A 25,324-nucleotide genomic window follows, 5' to 3' on the forward strand; every position below is an offset into this window, starting at 1 on the left:
AGTGATCAATGGCTCCATGTCTAGTTGGCAGCTGGTATCAAGTGGAGTGCCCCAAGGGTCGGTCCTGGGGCCGGTTTTGTTCAATATCTTCATTAATGATCTGGAGGATGGCGTGGATTGCACCCTCAGCAAGTTTGCAGATGACACTAAACTGGGAGGAGTGGTAGATATGCTGGAGGGTAGGGATAGGATACAGAGGGCCCTAGACAAATTAGAGGATTGGGCCAAAAGAAATCTGATGAGGTTCAACAAGGACAAGGGCAGAGTCCTGCACTTAGGACAGAAGAATCCCATGCACTGCTACAGACTAGGGACCGAATGGCTCTGCAGCAGTTCTGCAGAAAAGGACCTAGGGGTGACAGTGGACGAGAAGCTGGATATGAGTCAACAGTGTGCCCTTGTTGCCAAGAAGGCCAATGGCGTTTTGGGCTGTATAAGTAGGGGCATTGCCAGCAGATCGAGAGATGTGATCGTTCCCCTCTATTCGACATTGGTGAGGCCTCATCTGGAGTACTGTGTCCAGTTTTGGGCCCCACACTACAAGAAAGATGTGGAAAAATTGAAAAAACGTCCAGTGGAGGGCAACAAAAATGTTTAGGGGACTGGAACACATGACTTATGAGGAGAGGCTGAGGGAACTTGGATTGTTTAGTCTGCCGAAGAGAAGAATGAGGGGGGATTTGATAGCTGCTGTCAACTACCTGAAAGGGGGTTTCAAAGAGGATGGCTCTAGACTGTTCTCCGTGGTAGCAGATGACAGAATGAGGAGTAATGGTCTCAAGTTGCAATGGGGGAAGTTTAGGTTGGATATTAGGAAAAACTTTTTCAATAGGAGGGTGGTGAAACACTGGAATGCGTTACCTCGGGAGGTGGTGGAATCTCCTTCCTTAGAAGTTTTTAAGGTCAGGCTTTACAAAGCCCTGGCTGGGATGATTTAGTTGGGGATGGGTCCTGCTTTGAGCAGGGGGTTGGACTAGATGACCTCCTGAGGTCCCTTCCAACCCTGATATTCTATGATTCTATGATTACATGCAGGGTGTGGAAATCTCTTCTAGCTTCTTCTAGAATCTCTGTTCTTTGTTAAATAATCTTTTACATGTTTTCATTGTACACAAATCTAAGTGCTGTGTGTTAAGTGGAGCTGTGGTATAAGGTGTAACTGGTTAGCTGGTGTGTACTATTCCTTTGAGAGTAACCGATGTATGAGTGCCCAGTGGAACAGGGGCTAGACACTTCAAGGGGACGCTCAGCGTGGTCAGGAGTTGGAGTGCTCCTATTGCTTACCTGCGGTGAGTGGGGAGAGTTTGTGTTGCTGGGGGAATTAGGGAGCTGATCCCTAGCAGGTACAGACAAGACTTCCTTGCACGAAGAGCAGATGGTAGCAAGGTGCCTCACAACCTTGGGTACCCTCAAGAAATGTTACAGATATCATATGGGTGGTTTAGATTAAATACCACTTTTAGTAGTGCACTATGCCCCTCTGTAGTTAGCCTAGGCTGCCGTGATTTGGTACATCTTGCCTCTTTATCAATTCAGTAACTTCCCTCATTCAGCTCCATAACCTCAGCTCTCCTAGAATGGAGACACTCCTAGAGTGTTACTTCCATTGACTTCAACGGGAGCAGAGTTAGGCCCTGGCTGAGTTAATTTGCAAACCCTACCCACAATCAGTGTCCGTGCCCTAAATTTTTGAGATTTAGTTTTTCTTTGGCCTCCTGTGCCCTTCTGTAAAATGGTGATGTTAGTTAGTCCTGTCTGCTGGGTGAAATTCTTTGGCCTTTGTTATGCAAGTCAGACTAGATCATCATAATGGTTCTTAGATCTATGAAAGTGTCTTGCAACCTCTCTCTGATTCTCATGAAGTTTAAGATTTGTATTCTGAGGATGTGGGTTTTGAAGTGAGGTTTTTTTTTCTTCTTCTTATCATTCACTTACTCATGTGGTGTATTTAAACAAAGGCTAATTTTTGAAAATAATGTATTTTCTTTCACTTCTTTTTTCAAGACTGGACTGAGGCAAAATGCGAAGCAAGGGAGGAGAGTGTGGATTAATGATCCCTTCACGGTAATGTTCAGAGATAACTAAAATGAACAGAACAGCAGTAAGCTGGGCTGTTCTTTAACCAGATTTTTAATGGTGAAGTCTTAATTTAGAATGAACAGACAAGAAGACCTTTAGAATTGATAAAGGAGCTGTGAGGTTCCTTAAAATCAAGGGACCTTAAAATACAGTTTAATTAATTCCAATGCAGAAGGAGTTAGCACTATGACCCTACAGAACAATGAGTCATAGTCAGACTGTACACCAGATCTGGCACATTAGCATCTGGTCATTATCATGCATCCTCCGAATGACAGGTTATTCACCTAGTATCTTACCTTTCTGTAACAGTTTTAATCAAAAGCACCTTGACTAGCCACTTAACAGTGAAGAGAAACATAGGACAGCTGAGAACTAATTTTATCTTTGTTATTAAGCTCCTTTCATGTATCCACAATATGTAAAGAATTAAGACACAAAATAAAGAAGCATCCAGTTAAACTAAAGGGAGTATTTGGGAAGCAGAATGCAATTACCCAAAGGGGAGTTTTGTCAGGATACCTGGGTTCATGCTGTTACTATTGAAAAACAAGTAGTCATGATCTTAGCATAACATCTCATGTAAACTACAGCCCATCCAGCAGCCTCACATCCTTGGTGCAATACTGGACCATTTGCACAACAGTAACAACTCAGAAAAAAAGATTATATTATGTTATGTATTCTGTAAACCGGTAAGCAGCCCCGATATACTAATTATTTTAGACATAAGAACATAAGACGGCCATACTGGATCAGACCAAAGGTCCATCTAGCCCAGTATCCTGTCTTCTGACAGTGGCCAATGCCAGGTGCCTCAGAGGGAATGAACAGAACAGGTAATCATCAAGCGATACATCCCCTGTCACCCATTCCCAGCTTCTCCAGAGGCTAGGGACATCATCCCTGCCCATCCTGGCTAATAGCCATTGATGGACCTATCCTCCATGAAGTTATCTAGTTCTTTTTTGAACCTGTTATAGTCTTGGCCTTCACAACATCTTCTGGCAAGGAGTTCCACAGATTGATTGTGCATTCTGTGAAAAAATACTTCCTTTTGTTTGTTTTAAACCTGCTGCCTATTAATTTCATTTGGTGACCCTTAGTTCTTGTGTTATGAGATGGAGTAAATAACGCTTCCTTATTTACTTTCTCCACACCAATCATGATTTTATAAACCTCTCTATATCCCCCCCTTAGTCGTCTCTTTTCCAAACTGAAAAGTCCCAGTCTTATTAATCTCTCCCCATATGGAAGCTGTTGCATACCTGTAATCATTTTTGTTGCCTTTTCTGAACCTTTTCCAATTCCAGTATATCGTTTTTGAGATGGGGCGACCACATCTGCACGCAGTATTCAAGGTGTGGGCATACCAATAGATTTATATAGAGAAAATATCATATTTTCTATCTTATTATCTATCCCTTTCTGAATGATTCCCAACATTCTGTTTGCTTTTTTGGCTGCTGCTGCACATTGAGTGGATGTTTTCAGAGAACTAACCACAATGATCCAAGATCTCTTTCTTGAATGGTAACAGCTAATTTAGACCTCATCATTTCATATGTATAGTTGGCATTATTTTTTCTAATGTGCATTACTTTGCATTTATCAAAGTTGAATTTCATCTGCCATTTTGTTGCCCAGTCACCCAGTTTTGTGACATCCTTTTATTGCTCTTGGCAGTCTGCTTGGGACTTATCTAATCAATCTATCTATCTATCTAGACCTATTAAGTGCAGTTGCCATAGTGTGGGGAAATGTAAGGACTGTGTAGTTACGTGATATTTACTAAGTAAAACTCTCCTGCATGTATCTAGGATATAAGCACAGTATTTATAATCTTTTTGTGACTCTGAAATCAGTTTTATTGCTTTGCAGCTTGTCCTAAAACAAGGACTGTTCGTAGCAAAGCTGTTTTCTATTGAGATATAGTGGTGCTGTTGGGAGATTAGAAGGAAGATATACAACAGCGGGTTTTGTTAGTGAACTGAAGACAAATGCAGTAATACTGGAGTCCTGAGGTCTCTTTCCCTTGTTTTTTTAAAGCATCATTCACAAGAAGAGCTAATCAGAGCATTTCACTTTGGAAATATTTCTTGGTAGGCTGATGCAATTTTTTCCTAAAAAGGAACCCTAGTATTTAATAAGATTTATTTTGACAACATGAAACATCATTTCATATACTGGGGCAGATTCTAAGATGATGTAAATCAGTATAGCCCTGTTGCCTTTAGTAAACCTATGCCAATTTCCATCAGTTTAGGATCTAATCCACTAAATTTTCTGATTTGAAATCTGATTAAGACACTGGAGTTGTACAAGGGATGAATTTTGCCCAGTAGGCCAAATTCAGACCTGGTGTTAGCAGGAGAAACGCCAGTGGGAGAGTCCATGGAACTATTTATATGTGAGTAAGGGGTGCAGGATTGAGCCTGTACTGGAATTGTGGCACCTTAGAGACTAACAAATTTATTTGAGCCTAAGCTTTCATGAGCTACAGCTCACTTCATCAGATGCATTCAGTGGAAAATACAGTGGGGAGATTTATATACACAGAGAACATGAAACAATGGGTGTTACCATACACAGTGTAACGAGAGTGATCAGGTAAGGTGAGCTATTACCAGCAGGAGAGCAGCGGGGGAAGGGTGGGGGAACCTTTTGTAGTGATAATCAAGGTGGGCCATTTCCAGCAGTTGACAAGAATGTCTGAGGAACAGCGGGTGCGGGGGTTGGGGGGAATAAACATGGGGAAATAGTTTTACTTTGTGTAATGACCCATCCACTCCCAGTCTTTATTCAAGCCTAAGTTAATTGTATCCAGTTTGCAAATTAATTCCAATTCAGCAGTCAATTCGTTGGAGTCTGTTTTTGACGTTTTTTTGTTGAAGAATTGTCACTTTTAGGTCTGTAATCGAGTGACCAGAGAGATTGAAGTGTTCTCCGACTGGTTTATGAATGTTCTAATTCTTGACATCTGATTTGTGTCCATTTATTCTTTTACGTAGAAACTGTCCAGTTTGGCCAATGTACATGGCAGAGGGGCATTGCTGGCATATGATGGCATTATATCACATTGGTAGATGTGCAGGTGAACGAGCCTCTGATAGGGTGGCTGATGTGATAAATTTGTAAGTCTCTAAGGTGCCACAAGGCCTCCTTTTCTTTTTGCAGATACAGACTAACACGGCTGCTTCTCTGAAACCTGTACTGGACTTGACAACTTTGGTTAAGTTCTCTATGATCTGAAATATCTTTTTACCTGAAATCAGATCATGTCCCCTAATGTTTACTAATTACATGGAATATTTCCTCAGTTATCTGAAACCTTCACTATGAGATCTTATCTGAATGCCATGAGGCAACACTGAATAATTGCAGTGATTCTGAACATACCAGCATGTGTATATTGATTGTGCATACGAACTGTGCCATCAGCATTGCCCACTGCCATCATTTTATTGTGCACAACTTATAGAGTTTAAGGTACCTTCTAGGCCTTTAAAATCACATATGCCTTTTTGTGTTCTCTTGCTACTTAAGCCAGTGAATTCAAAGTATACAAGTTATTGAACCCAGGTATTCAAAGTATTCAAGTTATTGAAATTTTAATAAGTCAATTACTACTTGGGTAGATGAAGGCTGAAATGATTAATATTTTCCCAAAGTATAACAAACAGAACTCATCCGTAATTTTGAGAAAAGAAATATTCCTTGGCAGTTTTCAAATATACATGAGGTTGGGATATATTAAGCAAAGGACTATAATTAGAAAACATCTAGCAAGGGAAAGATAACAGTTCTAACTTTTGATTTCATACATCATGTGAATTATGTTTAACTGAAACTGTATTAAATAATTATGTAGAAAAGCAACATTAAGACTAGAATAAATTGGAAAGTAATTTGTGGCAGAACAGGAGCAATTCATGGTGTTTTTTTCAGACCACATTTTCAGAAACTAACGCTAACTAGATTTTTGTGTGGGTGTGCATCAAATGTGATGTTACTGTCCAATGGACAGTAAAATCATACTTGTTGCAGCTTTCCCCCTTACTGGTTTTTACCATGTTGTATGTACAGTGATAGAACCATGTGCTGTTATCATCCGAACTGATCCAGGTTGGGGAGACTTGCCAATCGTACACTGACATCAGTAAAATTACAAGACCCAGAACTGGGGTAGACTACTGCACTTAGAGTCCAATCTGAATCTTTGTTGGGGAGACCCTGTGGCACAAGGCCCCAAATACCCCCACTCCCCTCAAGTCACAGGGGCTGGGGGAAGCAGAGCAGAAACTCCTGAGAACAGAGGGACTTCTCTCCCACCCCATAGCAGGAGCTGGGTTCAAAAGTGGGAGCAGCAATGGGGTAGGGTAAGGCAAACAATGGCCCCACATCCAGCCCTCCAGATGTTTTAATTTGGCCCTTGAGCTCCGGCCGGGGACCAGGGTCAGGGTCTTGCCTGACTCCGCATGGCTCCCGGAAGCAGCGGCATGTCCCCGCTCTGGAACTGCAGCCAATGGGAGCTGCAGGGCCGGCACCTGCGGACAGGGCAGTGCACAGAGCTGCCTGGCCGCACCTCCACATAGGAGCCAGAGGGGGGACATGCCGCTGTTTCTGGGAGCTGCTTGAGTTAAGCACCACCTGGAGCCTGCCCCTGCCCCCCTCCGGCACCCCAACCCCCTACCCCTGATCTCCCACCCACCCTCTGAACCTCTCGATCCCAGCCCGGAGTACCCTCCTGCACCCCCAACCCCTCATCCCCAGCCCCACCCCAGAGCCCGCACCCCCAGACGGAGCCCTTCCACTCTCCCGCACCCCAGCCCCCAATTTCATGAGCATTCATGGCCCGCCACACAGTTTCCATACCCAGATGTAGCCCTCAGACCAAAAAGTTTGCCCACCCCTGGGGTAGGGTGAGGCCAATGATGTGAGCACATTCTGCTTCACTCTAGATTATTCTTACTCTCTGCCAATTGGTTGCTTCTTCCTATGTCCCCTCACTGACACTTGATTAAAGCACTTGGGAGTTTCTGAATGCTAGCTCCATGGCAGTGATTCTAGGCCATGCTTGTTATTGAGGGGTGAAAGGCTTTTGCAAAGAGATGGATCTTGCATTTTAGAATCCATAGTTTCCCTGCTTTCTGGTGGAAAGGAAGTTCTGCTGTTGATGGGCCACTACTGAATCTGACCATCTCTAGTAAAAAGGAATCCAGAGACTCCCTAAAGATCTGCAAAATGATCCCACATTACCATAATTCTTTACTGTTTGGCCAAAGCTCTGGAATATGTGCAGCATCAGTTCTGTAGCTTGCGGTTTGGAATGGATGGCTTAAAAAGTTCATAGGCTTTATGGACATGTATGCATTTGTTTTACCAGCATTGATTATATTGATAGCCAGTTTTGAAAATGGTACAGCCCTGTAAATTGTATAGTTAAACAAATAATACCAGGTTCCTAATCACCTGATTTATTGAAGCAGTGACGCAAGTACACTTAGGGCCCCTAGAGATCCAAACCTACAGGGTGGATGGAACCCACAACATGCATGTCACACTGGGGTTTGTGAGTGCACGTAGGCACTTTTGATTTTAATGGGCTTCAGGGTGCTTAGCACTTCATGGGATTGTATCCATAGATTTCTTCTTCCTTGAAGAGTTTAGAGTGCATCTTTAACCTGCAACCCATCTGCAGTTACGTTCTGGAGTCTTTTTGAAATGCTTAGAAGAAATTCACATTATTTAAACTGTTCTTAAAATGTGCACTTTAATAACTGGCTAAAGTAAGTTTACAGAGTGATAGAAGCTCACTTCTATGCAATACTATAATGTAAGTACAATGTCAATAGAAATAATATGGAATATCTCACGCTGTTGTCCATGTGCTGCTGCTCACCTTGACTTAAAGGGAATAATCTGTAGATTAAATGCTATTTTATTCTCCTTATTCATTATTCAACCCACAGGCTGCTTTAAGCTACCATCTGTCCTCTGTTACGCTTAATGTTTGGAGGTATTGATCAAATACTGACGGGTCGGGCAGACATAAAAACTGATTTGATGGAGATCTATTAAATGCGATAATTACTTCTCAAAGTTTCATGACGAGAAAGGCATAATTATCAAAAGGTGGAAAGTTTAAATAGTAACTTTATGAAGCAATCTTAAATGTATATATTTTACAATGGTCAGTCCTATATCACATGGGGGGAAAGACTGCAAAGAAAAGAAAGATAAAATAATTATTCTCTCTGTCTAAGAAAACATACATGAGAAATTATGGTATTAAAAGCAGTTTTTCTAAGGCAGTAGGAATGGGAATCGACATCTGGCTTATATTGAAAAGATAGTTACAATCTTAGGTTCTGATTGGGCACTGGGAACTGTGTGTTTAGACCCCTGTGTCTGCATGGAGTCCCACTGACTTCAATGACACTCAGTGCAGAGGCAGGATCAGGTCCACAGGGGTTAATATCTAGGACTTCCATAGGGACCTAATAGTCAAGATACTGGCCCAGACTCTGGCTTGTGCTTTGTCCCTTTTGCTGCTCAGGTGGCACAAAGGGGGTGGATTCTGGCTCCTGGCATAAAGCTAGCTGAGCCAGCTCCTGCTTCACCCCCATGGCAGTTTAAGAAACCTGGCAGAGGAGTTCCACTCTGCCACTCTAATTTTCCATTGGTGTAAAGTCTAGCAGCCCCAAGGCTTCTCTGAGCACTGGGATTATCTGGCTGCCTAACACTCTCAACATCACTTCTCTGCACTAAGCAGACCTCAACTGCTGTGGAGAATCTAGCCCAATGACTGCAAGATGCCGATTGCACTCATTTGACTTCAGCAGGGAGTTAGGGTGGCCAGCACTAGGAGAAAGAATGCTTTGCAAGTGCCCGATGGAACTCAACAAAATATTGCCCCAGTTGAAGTCTGTGGGAATTGTGGGCACAGATCACCATCCAGGGTAAAGATAAAAACTTTGTTGGTTGAAGCTTTGTTCTTGGCTGTTTGCATCATGAACTGTACCTCAGATCTAAACATTTTTTCTCTCTATGGATTTCAGATGCATTTGACATTTTATTGACTGAAATACTTGGGGACCTACCTTTTAAAACTCTAATTCCCTCTTCTCCATAATTTATATCCATTCCAGAGGGTGTCTCATTAAAGTTCCTAGGAGCAGCAGTCACAAGTAGTAATTTTGTAATGGTAATTAAATGTAGTTGATTGGATTTTGACTTGAGTAATTAGTGAGAACTTTGGCTGAAAGTTTCTATAGCAAAGACAGTTTTAAAGGGGTGAGAAAGGAGAAGTTCTTAGCGGAGATTCTGCACCCGGCGTGACATCAGTGAGAGATTCTGCAGCCCGTGGAACATCATAGGCACAGGCTCTTTATGCAGGTCAGTAACAGGATTGGACCCTGTATGATGAATAATCCTCTTCCTCTCTCACATGGATTGCTAGATCTGACTAAACAGAACACGTTAACCAACAGGATGGTCCTAAATCATTGATGGCTTGCTTTTCAGAGGTGCTGAGCACCCTCAGGTCTCATTGCCTTTGATGTGAGTGACAAGATGCCCTGCAAGAGCTCAGGATTTGGTCCTTTAGCAGAAGAGAACTTGTTGCTGCAATGGTGGCAACATTTCCCAGTTATAACACATTTTCACTGGAGAAAATTAACAAAAAATTTCAAAGATTGGCCTGAGAGTGAACAGATGGCTGGTTTTTATTCACAAAAGACCCAGTTACTGTTGCTGGTGGAGGTGGCAAAACTGGATCAGTTTTTCAAAATCCCATTCAGTGCTTTAGTCACAAGCTTCTGCTTTAACCGCAAACTAGGATATGTTCCTGTTGGTGGCCAAGCCAGTACAGTAATAACTTTTGAGTGGATGATGATTTCTCCATAACATACAGGAAGCACAGTTATGAACCCAAGAATTGAAAGAGCAATACTTGACCTTTACAGCAATTCTGACTCTTTCATTTCACTCCAGAAATCTTAGACTCACAAAAAGCTTTCAGTAAATTTCAGTGGAATGGCATTTAATGAGTCTAGGAACTGAGGGTAATATTTTGAAAAGCACCTAAGCGAATGAGGAATCTAAATCCCATTTTCATAAGTAATTTAGGGTCAGATTTTTAAAAGGATGTAAGTGCCTAAAGAGGCAGATATGTGCCAACTAGTGTTTTTCAAACATCATTGATTTCAATGGGAGCTAGGTGCCTAGGTACTTTTGAAAATCCCAGTACGCTCTTTCCTGCATCTTTAGGTGCCTAAATAACTATGAAAATCTGTCTCTTAGTGCCTTTGAAAATGGGACTTAGGCACTTTTTAAAATATTACCCCAAGTCTATAGTATTACTGTTTGCATTTCCAAATTAGACAATTAAGTGTGATAACACATATTTAAGTATGTAGAAGTATTTGTTGGAGTATATGCATCAGGAACCAGGATAGTTGTTGGGTGTGGTTTACTTGAGGTTTTTAATTGAAATTATAATAATGAATTAAGTTATTTTCTACTCTTAATGCAGTCTTTGCATTTTGAACCTAATCAGTTGAGCCAGGGAGTCACTGGAATATCTCACAGAGATAATACAATGAAGTTATTTGGTGGTTTAACATGTAAACCAATAATCCTATGTCTCATTAATTAACTCTACCTTCTTCTCAGCCTAAGAGAATGTAAATTAAAAGTTTGATCCTGCAAGATGCTGAGGACCCTCAACTTTCACTGGGAATTTTGGGTATTCCGCAGCTCCAGGAATTGCTCGATTGCAGAATTGAGCCCTATATGTTTTGGGGTTCTGGGTGTGGCTGGCTCCAGCCGGGGGTGTGGCTGCGAGCTCCTGCTGCTCTGAGCAGCATGGTAAGGGGGCGGGGAGTGGGGGGTGATTGGATAGGCGTGGGAGTCGCGAAGGGCCTGTCAGGGGGTGGCGGTATGGATAGGGGTCGGGGCAGTCAGGAGACAGGGAGCAGGGGGTGTTGGATAGGGGATGGGGTCCTGGGGGGCGGTTAGGGTTGGGGGGGTCCTGGGAGGGGGCAGTCAGGGGACAAGGAGCAGGGGGGGTTGGATGGTCGGGGGTTCTGGGGGGGCGGTCAGGGGACAGGGAACTGGGGGGTTTGGATAGGTGTGAGAGTCCCGGGGGGGCCTGTTGGGGGGCAGGGGAGTAGATACGGGTCGGGGCAGTAAGGGGACAGGGAGCAGAGGGGGTTGGATAGGGGGTGGGGTCCCGGGGTGGGGGGCAGTCAGGGGACAAGGAGCAGGCAGGGGTTGGATGGGTTGGGGGTTCTGAGGGGGGGAGTCAGAGGGCAGGAAGTGGGAGAGGGAGGATAGGGGGCAGGGGACAGGCTGGTTCGGGTAGCATAGCCTTCTCTATCTGGCCCTCCATTCAGTTTTGCAACCTCGATGTAGCCCTTGGCCAGAAAGTTTGCCCACCCCTGATGTAGGCTGTACATGTGTGTGATGCCTACACTTAAGGTGTTGAAGTTGTTCCACTCCAGCCTCCATTCAAAGGGCCAGTTCCTTAGCTGGTGTAAAATGGTGTTGATCCACTGACTTCAGTGGAGTTATGCTATTTACGTCAGCTAAGAACTGGCCCAAAGTATTCCTGCCTATTTCATTTGATGCCTTGCCTGTTACGTTATTTACAAGGGCTTTTAGTATTCAGTAGGCAGTGCTATACCATAATGATTTTGTAGGTTTGGTTGGATGAGGTAATGCTGGCTCTTAAATCTATCTCACTGAACAATTTCTTGAAGTTCTCATTTCTGTCCACCAAGATCATAGTATTTTAATGAGTTATTTACTAGTTGTAATTTGTCTGGCTGATGTTCAAAGTCATTTCCCCATGGCTTGTATATCTGCTTCTTCTGACTGGGTGGCTAAGGTTAGATGTGCTCTGGCTTTTCAAGGTTAACAATATCCTCAGAAATGGCTGAAAGGAGATAAACGAGCCCAACCTGGACACTTTTTCAAGAAATGAAATTGAAAAAAATACACACATTTTTCAAGAGATGCTGACGTGAAGTACTAAGTTCTCCACAAAAAATGCTTTGTTATTGAGTCTCCAGATTCCCTTATGGGCATTACGTTGGGCTGTCAATTCCTCTCAACTAATCATTAATCCCCAGGAAATTCCCCGCACTGAGACACTACAGTACTGCTTAATTTGAAATACTTTTGACATAGCTCATTATTATCATATGTTTTGCCATTCTCAATATTACCTCCACTAATCCCCTATGGAGATATAAATTGTTGCTGAAAGTTGTACTGCTCTTGTCTTGACCAAATATTTCTGGTATTTCTTTTTAAGCTGTTGGTCAGCCCTGGCATTAGAGAATATAAAAATGTCAAGGTCATATGAGCTGAAATACCTTGTCTTTCACATAAACACTTCCAGTAATGTGAAAGAAATATTTCTGGCTCATTCGCTTCTGGGATGCACATATCATATGAACTTGTGCTGAATATTTAAACTGATGTTAGGGGTTAAATATATATATAAATGAATCACCGTACTAGTTTAAATTCACTGGAGTAGAAGGAATATTCCTTGAAGAAATCTCTTAGAGGATTCATTGGGATTTTGATTGCTCTTAACAGACAAAGCTGGATATATTTAATTATAAGAAATACTTGCTGTGTGTGTGGAGGAGAATAGATAATTGTTCTCAGAGTCTGCTCTGCCAGGATTCGTTTTTCTTTGTTATTACATTGAAAGAACTTTGCAATTAAATTGGGAACTGGGAGTTACAACTATGTACCTACCCCAGGCCAAGACTAAAGACCACCAAAACCCTTTCCCATTGAACTGTGTCTTCTTTAAAGCTGTGAAAGAGGCATTATTTGCAGATGGACAGGGGTGGGAGCCAGAAAACAAACAGACAACTGTGGCATAGATGTTGCAGCACCCTCTGGCTTGAAGTGGCTTCCATTATGTACAGGGTTTACAGTTTGGTTCAATGGCTCTCAGCACCCCCACTATAAAAATTGTTCCAGCACCCCTGAACTGTGGAACCTGGCAGGAGAAGGCAGACTGGTAATGGGTAGATTTTGTGGTGTCTGTGAATTATATGAATAATGGATATATTACAATCGCTTTGTAGAAATATGGAACTATAGTACTGTATCAGTTTTTGCATAAGGGCTCACCATTGGCTTAACACTGCTCCTAATAAAGTCCATTGTTAAACTCCCATTTCTTCTCAGCTATATAGTGATTTGAGGTTAAATGAACACATCATATGTTGATTTGCAGTCATTATAAGGTTGCATGGCTTTTCTAACCCCAGTATTCAGGTCAAAGAGGGTAAGTACTCATGCTGCCTACTTCTTCACTTTGAATTGTGGCACACTGTTGCTTTTCTTCCCACTGCATTTAATTATTGGGTGGTCTCTATACTGTAAATAGGCAGTGAAAGTCTCCTCTCTGTTCTTCAGTGCTGATCTATCTGTTGGCCAGTCTACACTGTCTTTAAAGTTCAGCAATCTAAAAAGGTGTCTCTTTTCCATCTCTGTCATATTAAATGTGTTGGGGAAATGGCAGCTGAGAAGTAATTGCCTATTTTTAGATAGAGTTGATGATCCATAATTTTCAATGTTTTAATGTAGCAATTCTAAAATACAAGCTTAATTTTAGACCAATGAATGCATGACGTTCAAACATGAGTTTTCTGTACAGGTAAATAACAAAATATAATAACATGCAATATATAAAAAGAACAAGTATATGCAATGCTATTATAATTCGTTACCTAGACACCTCCAATGCACCCAGTGCTGAACAAGAGAGTTTATTAGTCCAGTCTAATAATTTAGGGCTAGATTGTAGCTGGGATTTTCAAAAGCTCCTAAGTGAAATAGGAGCACAAATCCCATTGAAAGCCAATGGGATTTATACTCTTAGTTCAGATAGGCATTTTGGAAAATCACATCCAGTGGGTGAAATCCTGACCTCATTGAAATCAACTGGAGTTTTACCATTGATTAGGACTTCACCTTGTGATTTTAAGTACAGCCCGAACAGGGGGATGATACATAAAGTGCACCATCTCAGGAATAGCCCTGTGCTTTAGACATACCTTTAAGTCACAATTCTTCCCTTTTTTCCCTTCTGGCTCTCGGAGGGTAGGTGCAACTGGTCTTACACTGTCAGTACAGTCCTGATTCAGCAAAATACTTAAGCACTGAAGTCAATAGGATTTAAACATGTGCTTTAATGCTTTGCTGAACTGGGGCCTAAATCTGGAAGCCTTCAAGATGAAAGCTTTTCCCATATGTTATCCTGCCCTGCCACATCTCTCATACCCCTTTAAAAAAGAAAAAGAAAACTGGACAAACAACCCTACATTAATGCAAAGTTAAGGTGATCTACAAAAATGAAGGCTTAATATGTAGCTTTAACTATACCCCCTAGCAATGCAATACAACTCTTACAATAAAAGGCATGTTATCTTAGATACACTTTTCCACAGTTTAAGACTGTAAAATAAATTGTATTGAAAAAATATATTTATATGCATAATTGTAATTGATAAGTGCAAGGGGCAGACTTAAGGTTATGTAATTTAACTTTCTGATTTCCTGAGTTTTGAGCGCATAACTTTGGCAAAATTAATTCTCCATTGTCATCTTGTGGATTTTTTTTTGTTTTTCATTTTAAAATAAACTAGAGCTTATAAAATATTATTTGTGAATAATATATTTAACAAGTATTTTTCAGTCAACTGTTGAATACATTATTCATAAATACTGGGTTCCCATTATTTGACGAGCCATCGTATAGACTCTATCTAAAAGGAGAGATTATTTGACACTGCTGCCTGCACTCCTTTGCATCAAATACTGTAGGAGTTAAACCTCCTCAGGCTTATTGATGCAAACTGATTGTTTTAGTTATCACCACTGTTCAGATCTGTGCTATTAATATGTAAGGAGCACAAATGGTGATAGGTATAGAACATATGTAATTTCTGTTGCAAATTACTGTATTGAGCCTGGCAGAAAAAGTGGGTAGGAAGTTAGTCTATTAGTTAGTTACCTCCACCTCTTTTATTGCTTATACATGCAGCACAGGAATATTGCAGATAAGGAACAGGGTCAGCACTGAGGATGCATATCGGAGGGCTAAAGATCACAGTGCAATTCATTTCATTCTTGAAGCAGGTTAAGAAAGTCTGAAATTGTTGGGATAGCACATGAACAATGTTACAACATACGTACAGGGGGAGGGGAAGATGATCCATCCGTGTGTTACCACCAGTATTGATGTAGTGTAACAGAGTTTGACTAGGAAGATAAAGAGGAAGTTAAGTGTAACACAGTGATAATGGAATGATCAATGCTGCATTCTACAGTAGCTTGTGTATGTAGCTGAAAAGGAAGATGTTTCATTAGTGCTGGGTGCAGATATTGACAGATGTAAGTGAGATGCAAGCTGCAATAGAAGTGGTGGTGACCAAGCTAAGAGGCTAGCATGGGGCAATTAACATTTGTTAATTAACATACCAACAGGCAGGAAGAAAAAGGACCAGAAAGCACCAAGGCAATTTTAACCTCACCCTTCCTGAGTGGTGTCATGGACTTTGTGCCCATATTTGAAGATCAAGGCTCTAGTCCTCTAGGAGTTTCCCACCATGATTCCCGATTTAGACCTCAATCCAGCAATCACATGAGTTGTCCTATTAAAGTCAATGGGACTACTCACATGCTTAGAGCTAAACATGTGCTTAAATGATCTGCTTAATCGTAGCCTTATAGTAGCACATTTCTGACCTAGAGAAATGTACCTTATATGTATCCTTTTTAAAAAAAAGTCAGAAAACTTGTAAGAATAATCATAGATTGTGCGGTATAAATAAGTTATGGAAGAGGCCTATTAGGTCATGCCCTTGAATTTTCAGGTTGGTCTCTTAGAGCATGCACTACAGTTTCAGAAAAATATGTAGTTAATTATGTACATAATGTGTACATTCAATAGACACACCCCAATGATGTGCTTTAAAATAATCTAAGTCAAAATAATATTATTTAAATCCCTACCTTGATCATGCATGAGCTCATTGAATTGACAGTGGCTTTTGCACAACATTACATTGCATGGTGGTGGGCTTTCATTCTATCTTGGACAGTTTCACTAGCTTTTTAATATGATGCCAGATTTTTTGCTGAAATCCTCTCTCTTCTAGTCAACTTTTATCTTCTGGCATTTCTATCTAGTTAGGTTCCTTTGTCTTTCATTTCTTTATCACATAGGCAAATGAGGTTACTTGATCTTAAAACTCTGTCCAAACCCAAGTATCTTTAGATCATCACCTAAATTTGAAACTGAGGAGCTAAACACATTAGGGCTACCATTATTTTTCCTGGATATCTATAATGAACAATGTGCACTGTCTCCAGCTGTAGAGGGAATGTAGAGATTTGGCCACCACTTGCTTAGAAGAATCAAAATGGTTGTATACTAATTCAGCTAGGGGATATAAAACAGATCCATGTGACTTACCTGTCCAATCACAGCTCGGAAATACTATTTGGATTTCAAATGCAGTGTATGGATCAGTAGCAATCTGTAGAGTGAATAAAGCTGGGAGAAAAATCATCTGCTAAATTCCTAAAGTTGATAATATTCCGAGTTGAAAAGGAGGCTGATTTTCCCAAATTTGCTGTGAATTATTTGCTAAATTCTAATCATGATGATATTTATCAACTTTCAGGAAGGAAGCATTTAGTAGCAAAGCGTGTAAAATAAGACATCCCAGGAGATTTGTCATGGGAGTTCTATTAGTTAGAATATGGGCCATTTCTGCAGTCTCTAAATATTATCTTGTTGCCCTGGAATTTGACATTCCTGCGTATACCCCAGAACTTGACAGGACTGCAGTCAGCCGTTTTGTATGTTCAACCACTGCCAAGGAGGGGAAGAATGGGTAGAGGAAAGAGCCAGAGGGAAATTGGTTGGCCCGTTAAAACAGAGCACAGCCTTGGGATGGCTGGCAAGGATAACTGACACCCTCATTCTCATTCTGGTGGATGTGGTGGCAACTCCCACTCACCTTTGGAGTCAGGATAGGTGTTAGGGGTACGAGTTCCCAGATGCTGTGGCCCACGGAGCCCCACTTCTAGATTTGTTGTTGCTCTCTGTACTTTTCTTGGCTTAGGGTATCCTTTCTTCCTAAGTCATTTTTCACACACACACCCATCTCCCCCCTCCTTCTGTTTTCCCTTCCTCCTCCCCCCCGCCCTGACCTGTCTCTGTCATTTTTCTTCTGTGGTGTGTTTTTGTTTCGCCAAGTTAAGGGTTAATGTCACAGCTAAAAGTATTTTACTGTCCTTGAAGATATGGTTTTGTTGCCAAGCAATAAGGAATGTTGCTACTGATTTTGCTTGGAAGCAGTTTTGAGGAAAGCAGTAAATTAACAAAAGAAGGATCATGCCCATTGCTGTTTATTTCATGGCCATAAGGATCTGTGGCTCTGCCTGAAGCAATCTTGTTTAAAGCCATCGTCTTCCCAGTTAAGATTTTTAAGAAAGGCAAGGGCTAAAGGGGGGGAGAAAGAGAAGAGAGACAGGCCCTATAAAAGTTGGGGCAGAGCCACTGTTCCTGATAGGTGGAAATTTGGAGACGGGCTCTGTGGACTTAACTCTGGGATCCAGCTAAAGACCAACTCTGGTAGGATTTTTAACCCCTGCAAAACCAGACTGTAGAAGCCAGAGCCTCAGACCACATGACTCTGGTCATTGGGAGGAATACATCTGTTTTATTGGGAGTGGTGAGCATTAGATGCTTGGTGTGTGTATTCTGTTGATTTGTTGATACATACATGTTTAAAGATATTCACTGTGTGAAGGCTCTTTCACTGGGAAAAGGTCCTGCAGACCCGTAAAACCCATTCCCAGTGGACTTAGGGCATGTGCGCTGAGCCCACAGAGGGCTAGAGCCCTGAGCTCACGGAGGGATAAGGTTGGGTCCATTACGACCTGAGTACCTATGAAGAAGGGTAGGGGTGGGAGTCTTAAATTGTGCGGACAGCCTAGGTTGTTTGGACTGAATTGATTGAGCCAAATGCAGCCGTTGGAGAGAAAGAGACGTACCCTTGGGATAGCCAGTAAGGACATGACTACACTACAAAATTATATTGACCTACCTTACATCGGCATACAGCCACCGCAGTCATTGAATCACTTGTGTGTGTGCACGTTTGGCCCCTTGTGTCAGCGGGGCACATCCTCACCAGAAGCGCTTGTTTCAATTGTACTGTCAGTGTGGGGCATTGTGGGATGGCTCCTGAAAGTAACAGTTGTTGCAAGCAACGCAGAGTGTACAGTGACCTAATTACATCGACCATGACTCCGCCACTCAGGGAGGTGGTGTTACTAAACCGATGTAGAGAGGCACCTAACGTCGGCAGGAGCCAAAATTAAGTGAAGACACTTTCATAGCTAGCTCAATGCAAGACATCTTACATCAATCTAATTGTGTAGTGTAGACCGGGCCTCAGTCCCTGTGAATCCAGCAGAGCAAGGACTCAAACCTGGGCCTTTTACATCCCAAGTGAGCATACTCACCAGTGAGCTATTGACTACTCTGTGGGTGGAGTTGGTCTCTCGTTCCATTCACAAACCATTTCAATAGGTTTAGGTTTCTTCCTGCTGTGGAATGGTAAAACCTTTTGACATCTTAAATTTGCATGGGAAGGGGAAACAATTTCCTGCCCAGCTCTGCTTCAGATACATTGAGCTTTGGGCTCCTTGTTATACAGTGTTTTTTGCTAAAGTACCAGCTGCAAAATGAGTGTCTCCCTGAGTAAGTCAGCCTTGATTTAAATAGGTTAAGCAGAAGGAATACAGATGGGGTTTGCCATGTTCCACTCAGAAAGACTCACCCTGCCTTGCCAGGAGAACAGGCAGCAGAGCTATTTTCATCTAAATGGGGATAAGATGTGCGATTTAGGTTTTTCACGTCTCTGCCTTTTACACTCTAATAATAGAAATCATTAGGAATCCATTGAAACATTCCATTTATTATAGTAAACTTAGATGGCTAGTGACATTAAGTGCTGCTGTGGGTCCAGACCATGATTACTGCCAAGCAGAGTCCTGTTCCAGCTGAATGAATGTGCAATAATTCAAGTGGTTAAAGTATTTATCTGTCAGGGCTACTGAATCAGGCCCAGCCTCTCTAGAAAGACAATCTCTGCTCAAAACTCCAGTGCATTTATTTGAATGAAGAGATAGAAAAGTGGGCTCGTGGGGCTGCAGCTATGTGGGGTGTCTGGGAGTGAATCAGGAATAGTTTGGGGTGAATCTCCAAAGCTTTTGTTCTTGGGTTCAGATAAGTAGCATTTGTATGTGTGGATGTTGTCTGAACTTTTCCAAATCTCTCTGGTCTGGCAGTTGCTTGATCTGCGGGGAACCAGATTTGCCATAAGAACATTTGAATTTTTCAGAGATGACACTGAGCTACTAGTGTGAAATAGCTAGGGCCCAGTCCGCAGCTGTGCTAGAGTTCTGCCTCTCTGGCAAAGTAAAGGAGCCTTAAATGGGAAGGAACAGGGGGTGTCTTTGATCAGCATAGAATTGCTGTAAGGACCATGATGCCCTGGGAATGTCGGGAGTAGTATGAGGGTTAAGACTAAGCTGTACCTTTGCCCTTGCTTTCATTTTCTCCATGACACCCTTTCCAGGTGACAGGATTAAGCCTGCAATTTCCTCAGAGTGAAATCCCATCTCACTTTTCAACTGAATCACCAGGCTAAGCACTCCCTGCTTACCTAGTGTAGGTTGGTGGACTCCATCGTCAGCCTGGGAAAGCAATCGGCGTTGCCCAGTTCAGGCTGCAGCCCTTATTGCAGGCCCCTTTTTAATTCTCCAGCACACAAAACAAAGAAACACAGAACAATAACATAAACCTATTCCCAACCTAGGTTGTGGGTCTTCTGGCTTTCAGCATCTTAATGGTCAGGACCTTCGTCAGGCTAAGGGTCACGCAATCCACAGGGCCTGCTTGCCCTGCTGTCCCAGTAACATGTACATTCCACCCTCTACTGGTCCCCTAGTTCCTCTTTTAGAGCTGAGCCCTCATTTTTATTCCCCAACGGGGAACTGTCAGACCCATTCACTTGGTGCCACCCAGCTATATCGGATGATTCCCAACATCTGCGTGCTTGATTCTTCTCCAGCAGAGGCTGGCTGCCCTCCAGCGCTCCTGACTCTTAAAGGGGCAGACCTCCATGGTGTACCTATTATACTACCTCAGTGCAGCCACCTGAGTTTTCTACAGCTACAGACTTTTCTTTGGGATCTTGTGGCCAGTATGAAATTGCAGTGACTCAAGACACCTTCTTCAAAACAGGTATAATTTGCATGTCCATCAGACAACATCACCATCAGAGAGAGAAGGGTTAAAATAATAAGACTCTAAACACATATTGTCTTACCTAGACTTAGCCTCTCCTTGCCAGTTTTAGTAGGTCCCACTTGACCCAGGCACCCCTCAGCTTTGGGGGATGGGTTGAGACAAGGTTTCATCCTGCACCTTCAGCCTCTCTGGTAGTCTGATCCCCAGTCAGTGCGTCCCCCTCATGTCAGTCTCTTATTTATCCAATTCCTTTGTTCAAGAGCTCCCACCCAAAGACACCACGAGATTCTGAGCATGGCTCCTGAACCTAGCTAGACTGGTTTCTGCATTTCTCCAGGTGGGTCAGGGGCAGAGTGTTAACACTGGATTCCTTGTATTGTCCATTGGAGCACTGGGCAATTGAATGAGTCAGTGTTGAGTTCCTGGATGCCTGGTGAGAGCTCCAGCTGGAATTAACACTTAGGACTCCACAGAGCCAGCCACACAGTAACAACCAAGTACACACACACACACACACACACACATTTTATAACATTAATATAGCTCTCTCTCTCTCTCTTCACCCCTGGGAAGGAGAGGATGAGGCAGACATGGCTGAAATGCACTGTGCTATTCTCTGCTTTCCAGGGGCTATATGGGATAGTAACTTTACATTACTCTCTACACGTGTGAGGGAAGCAGGGTTTAGGCCCCTCTGGAGTACCATCCATAGTAAGATCATTCCTATAAAGATCCTGTTCAAATTGTGGGCAGAAAAATTGGGTTCTTATTTTATCTATCTTGATTTTACTATATTTATTCTAAAGTTGCACGGCTTTAACTTGCATGGCTGATAGAGACTGCTCATGTGACAGCCATGGGTGTGAATTCAGAAAAATAGGAATAAGCAGATATCACCAAGCGTTTGAAATTCAATTACTATTTTCTTCAGATAAGTAAAAGTGAACGGAAGCCTTCATGATACAAGCTATTTTACCACCTGGGGGCCTGATTGTCAGTTATGCCCAGGCTCCACTGAGTGAAAAACTGGATAGGTGGGAACTAAGATGACTTTGTCACTTTCATGCTTCCTTACTGTGATGCATTCTATATGATTTTATAATATATGCTAATGAGTGTGAATATAATGTAACTGGAATATGCTTCATACAAAAGGTCTCTTGTAGGGTATCATTACTAAGCTTATAATCTACTGAGTGTGGTCATCCTAGTTGTACAAATGTATCACTCTTGTATCTGAAACTATAAATATGAAATATAACTCTGAGGGCCTATTGTAATTATGCAAAGTGTGGGCCATTAATGGTGGTTTGGAATCTTGATGGCTCCCATCAAACAGGACAATTGACTGTGGATGGCTCTGTTTGCAGGCAGGCCTTCCTGTGCTAGAAAGGTGTTTGGTCTTAGAAAGAAAAGGAGTACTTGTGGCACCTTTTCTTTTTGCGAATACAGACTAACACGGCTGTTCCTCTGAAAACTGGTCTTAGAAAGAAACTTACTGAAACATCTCTAAGGGTGAGATTTTATCTGCATTCAATTTTTATTACTGTACTAGACTTAGACTTGCGTGTTTTATTTTATTTTGCTTGGTAATTCACTTTGTTCTGTCTGTTACTACTTGAAACCACTTAAATCCTACTTTCTGTATTTAATAAAATCACTTTTTACTTATTAATTAACCCAGAGTATGTATTAATACTGGGTGGGGGGGGGCAAACAGCTGTGCATATCTCTCTATCAGTGTTATAGAGGGTGAACAATTTATGAGTTTACCCTCTATAAGCTTTATACAGGGTAAAATGGATTTATTTAGGGTTTGGACCCCATAGGGAGTTGGGCATCTGAGTGTCAAGGACAGGAACACTTCTGTGAGCTGCTTTCAGTTAAGCCTACAGCTGTTAGGGGATGTGGTTCAGACCTGGGTCTGGGTCTGCAGCAGGCTAGCGGGTCTGGCTCAAACCAGGCAGGGCACTGAAGTCCTAAGGGCAGGAAAGCAGGAGCAGAAGTAGTCTTGGCACATCAGTTGGCAACCCCCAGGGGGTTTCTGTGATCCAACCCGTCACACTTACACTAAGGGATGCTCTAACCTACGCTCAGCTGCCTATGTATAGTGGGGGAATAGTCCCGCTCTTGTGGGAAACTTTCCTGGCTTCTGCACTACCCCGGTGAAGTGGGCTAGCGAAAGGATCGAGTCCTCTCTCCCACTTCCTTTACCCAGTGGCCTCCCTGCCCTTGAGGGCTCCCCTTCCACTCTCCTGTCTGGAAGAGTCCTTGTAACCCCAACAAGGCTGGGCCCAGGATTCCTGGGGGGCTCGACCCCCAACCCTGCTGTGGTCACCTAGGACAGGGGCTAGGGTGTCCCTACTCCAGGGTACTCTCTCTGCACTGGGCACTTCTCTGACCCACTGATCATTACATACAAGTTAAAGCAAATGCAAGTTACTTAATCAACAATTAAATTTAAAAAGAATAAGGAAAAATGGGAAAGGTTAAAGGAAACACATCACCCTGCTCTGTGGCAGGGAACATCACAAACGGTGTCTCTGGAACGTCTGGGCAGTTCAGTCTGTTCCTTGTAAGTCCCAGGCTTCCTTCTCTGGCCCTGGCTGTGCTGCAGGGATGCTGTGGGTTGGACACTTGCTCTGGTGGTGGCCACACGCTCTCAGGCTCTAAGTGGTAGGACCCTTCTTCCCAGTGTTGCCCCTGCCCTGTCAGGGTTACGATCCAAGCCTGGCCTGCAGAGCTCCTTGGCTGAGGCATCTCCCTGTACTGGGCCTGCTGCCCAGGGTCCCCCTTGGTCTACCCAGCTGCTCACCGCACCCAGCTTCAGACTGCTCCAGCCCCAGCTGCATCACTCGGTCTCTGCACTGCTGCTGCTCTGCCTCCAGCTCCCTGGGCTGCTTCTTTGGCCCCTCTGGCTCTGGTTGCTACAGCTCTGCTCCCAGGACAGGTCTGCTCTACAGGCTGCTTCTGTGACTCTGCTCCCAGCACTGATCTGCTTCCTGGGCTGCTTTTCTGGCCCCTCTGGCTCTGGTTGCTGCAGCTCTGCTCCCAGGGCAAGTCTGCTCCCTCTGGGCTGTGCCTCTGGCTTTGGGGCTGCAGCTCTGCTCCCAGGACAGGGTCTGCTCTCACTGGATCTGGCACAGCTCAGCTTGGGCCCCTGCTTTCTCCTTAGCTTGGCCCCACTCTGTCTGTCTGACCCAGGCAAATCCTGCTCACACGGAGGACAGGACCTCCCTGGCCTCCTGACTCCCTGATTAGCCTGCTCGCCCTGTCATTCAGGCTGACCTGGAGCATTGGCCTCTTCCCATTGTTCCTGGGAGCTGTTAGTCTCAGGGTCCTGATTCCCCATTGACCCTTCCCCCTTTTTAGTACTGGGAGCTAGAAAACCAAAACAACTCCTGTACACTGACATATGTAAGGGGACTGTTGCCCCCTTACTAACATTCAGTGGGGGTAACTCACCACAGGAGCACCTCCTTGTGGTCAGTTGTGGTGTAGCAGCTGTCTCCTCATATGGCACCCTCTGCCAATGGTCACTCCATTACTGTGGTGGGATCTCTTCCCACAACTTGGTCCTCTGGCCAGGTCACCCTTTAATCCACCCCTTCCAGGGTAACAGAGTTCAACCCTTCTGTCTGTCTCTGAACTTCATGGTCCTCACTCCCCTTGCCTCAGGGAGTTTTACCCCACCTTCCTCGATGGCTGGTAGGGAAACCTAGGTGCTCCCTCTGCTCTGGGTTTCAGTCCAGGGACCCTGTAGCTAGCAGCCAAGGTCTACTCCCTCAGGCTCCTTGCTGGTTCCCTGGACTGTTTCCTATCTCTTATCCCCCTTGAGATTGATGGTAGCCTCTTTCTTCCACACACTTCCTGGCTTTATAATCCTCACCCAGCCCCGCCCCAGCTGGGCATCATTATCAATTAAGCTTGCCTTTCTCTCTTTCACAGGTGCTGCCAGGTACATTAAGTGGTCTCATAGGCCCACATTAACCCCTCTAGGGCATATGTTGGGTACACACCCCATCTCAGTCCCCAGAGGACAGCTGCCAAGACTAGCCACAGCACATGGGTACACTTGCCATGGCTATTTTCCCCCATCATGTCTTCTATACCGGGGACTGCTGGGAAGATGGGGTAAAAGTCACTATGTTGGCTTTACACCAATCCGGGAATCACCTGTGCCAGGCATATTTCCTGGTGGCCAGATGTTCCGGCTTTATAGTGCCCTCCCATAAGGTGCTATGCATCCTTAACCTTCATTGAAGTCAATGGGTGTTGTAGTCATTCAGCAATTTGCAGATGCTCAGCACCAGGCAGGATAGGGCTGCTATGCCATGAAAGAGAGACATGCAGGTAAAGGGATTTGGTTGTGGAGTAATTGGAGTAAGCCAAGCAGTGGCAAGATAGGTTATCCGAACTGTTGTTATAAAAAGTTATGCCCACAATTTGCTTTTAATCCACTCATCTCACTAGGTCCACATTTCCTCAGATGGTTCAGTTGTTCATTTCACAGAGACACTAAATTGTTTCTATTCCCTTAATTGCTATACCCTTCTCAGCTAAAAGAATTTAACCGGTCAACTGTTGCATTTTTAACCATTATTTGTCATCTTTTAATATTTTAAGAAGCAAGCAAGAGTTATTGATTCTAGCTGAAAAGGAAATTAGTCAAACTCAACAAGTAAACGACGTACCTGCATCACCACTCAAAGTTTGTGCTTAGTGATTTTTAAAGTTCTCATCCTATATCGGGGTATGTATTTTGTAATTCAGATCAAGCCTAGCATTAATGTTTAATAGGTACATTTGCAGAAGAGCATGTGAGAAGTCATTACAGGTTTTTTTAAGGCAAAATAACACAGGAACTAACTACTTATG

At 43.2% G+C, this 25,324-nt stretch overlaps 1 long non-coding RNA gene across 1 annotated transcript in view; it reads left to right on the plus strand.

Moving 5' to 3' along the window:
• The first annotated feature begins 2,009 nt into the window (after window positions 1–2,009).
• LOC140896372 (uncharacterized) overlaps window positions 2,010–25,324 on the plus strand; it is a 109,434-nt gene continuing 86,119 nt past the window's right edge. Inside the window, exon 1 of the long non-coding RNA XR_012154534.1 lies at window positions 2,010–2,064. This is a non-coding gene — a long non-coding RNA (uncharacterized LOC140896372). The remainder of the gene's footprint in view (window positions 2,065–25,324) is intronic.

The sequence above is a fragment of the Lepidochelys kempii genome, chromosome 12 (genome assembly GCF_965140285.1).
Source record: "Lepidochelys kempii isolate rLepKem1 chromosome 12, rLepKem1.hap1, whole genome shotgun sequence".
Lineage (NCBI taxonomy): Eukaryota > Metazoa > Chordata > Testudines > Cheloniidae > Lepidochelys > Lepidochelys kempii.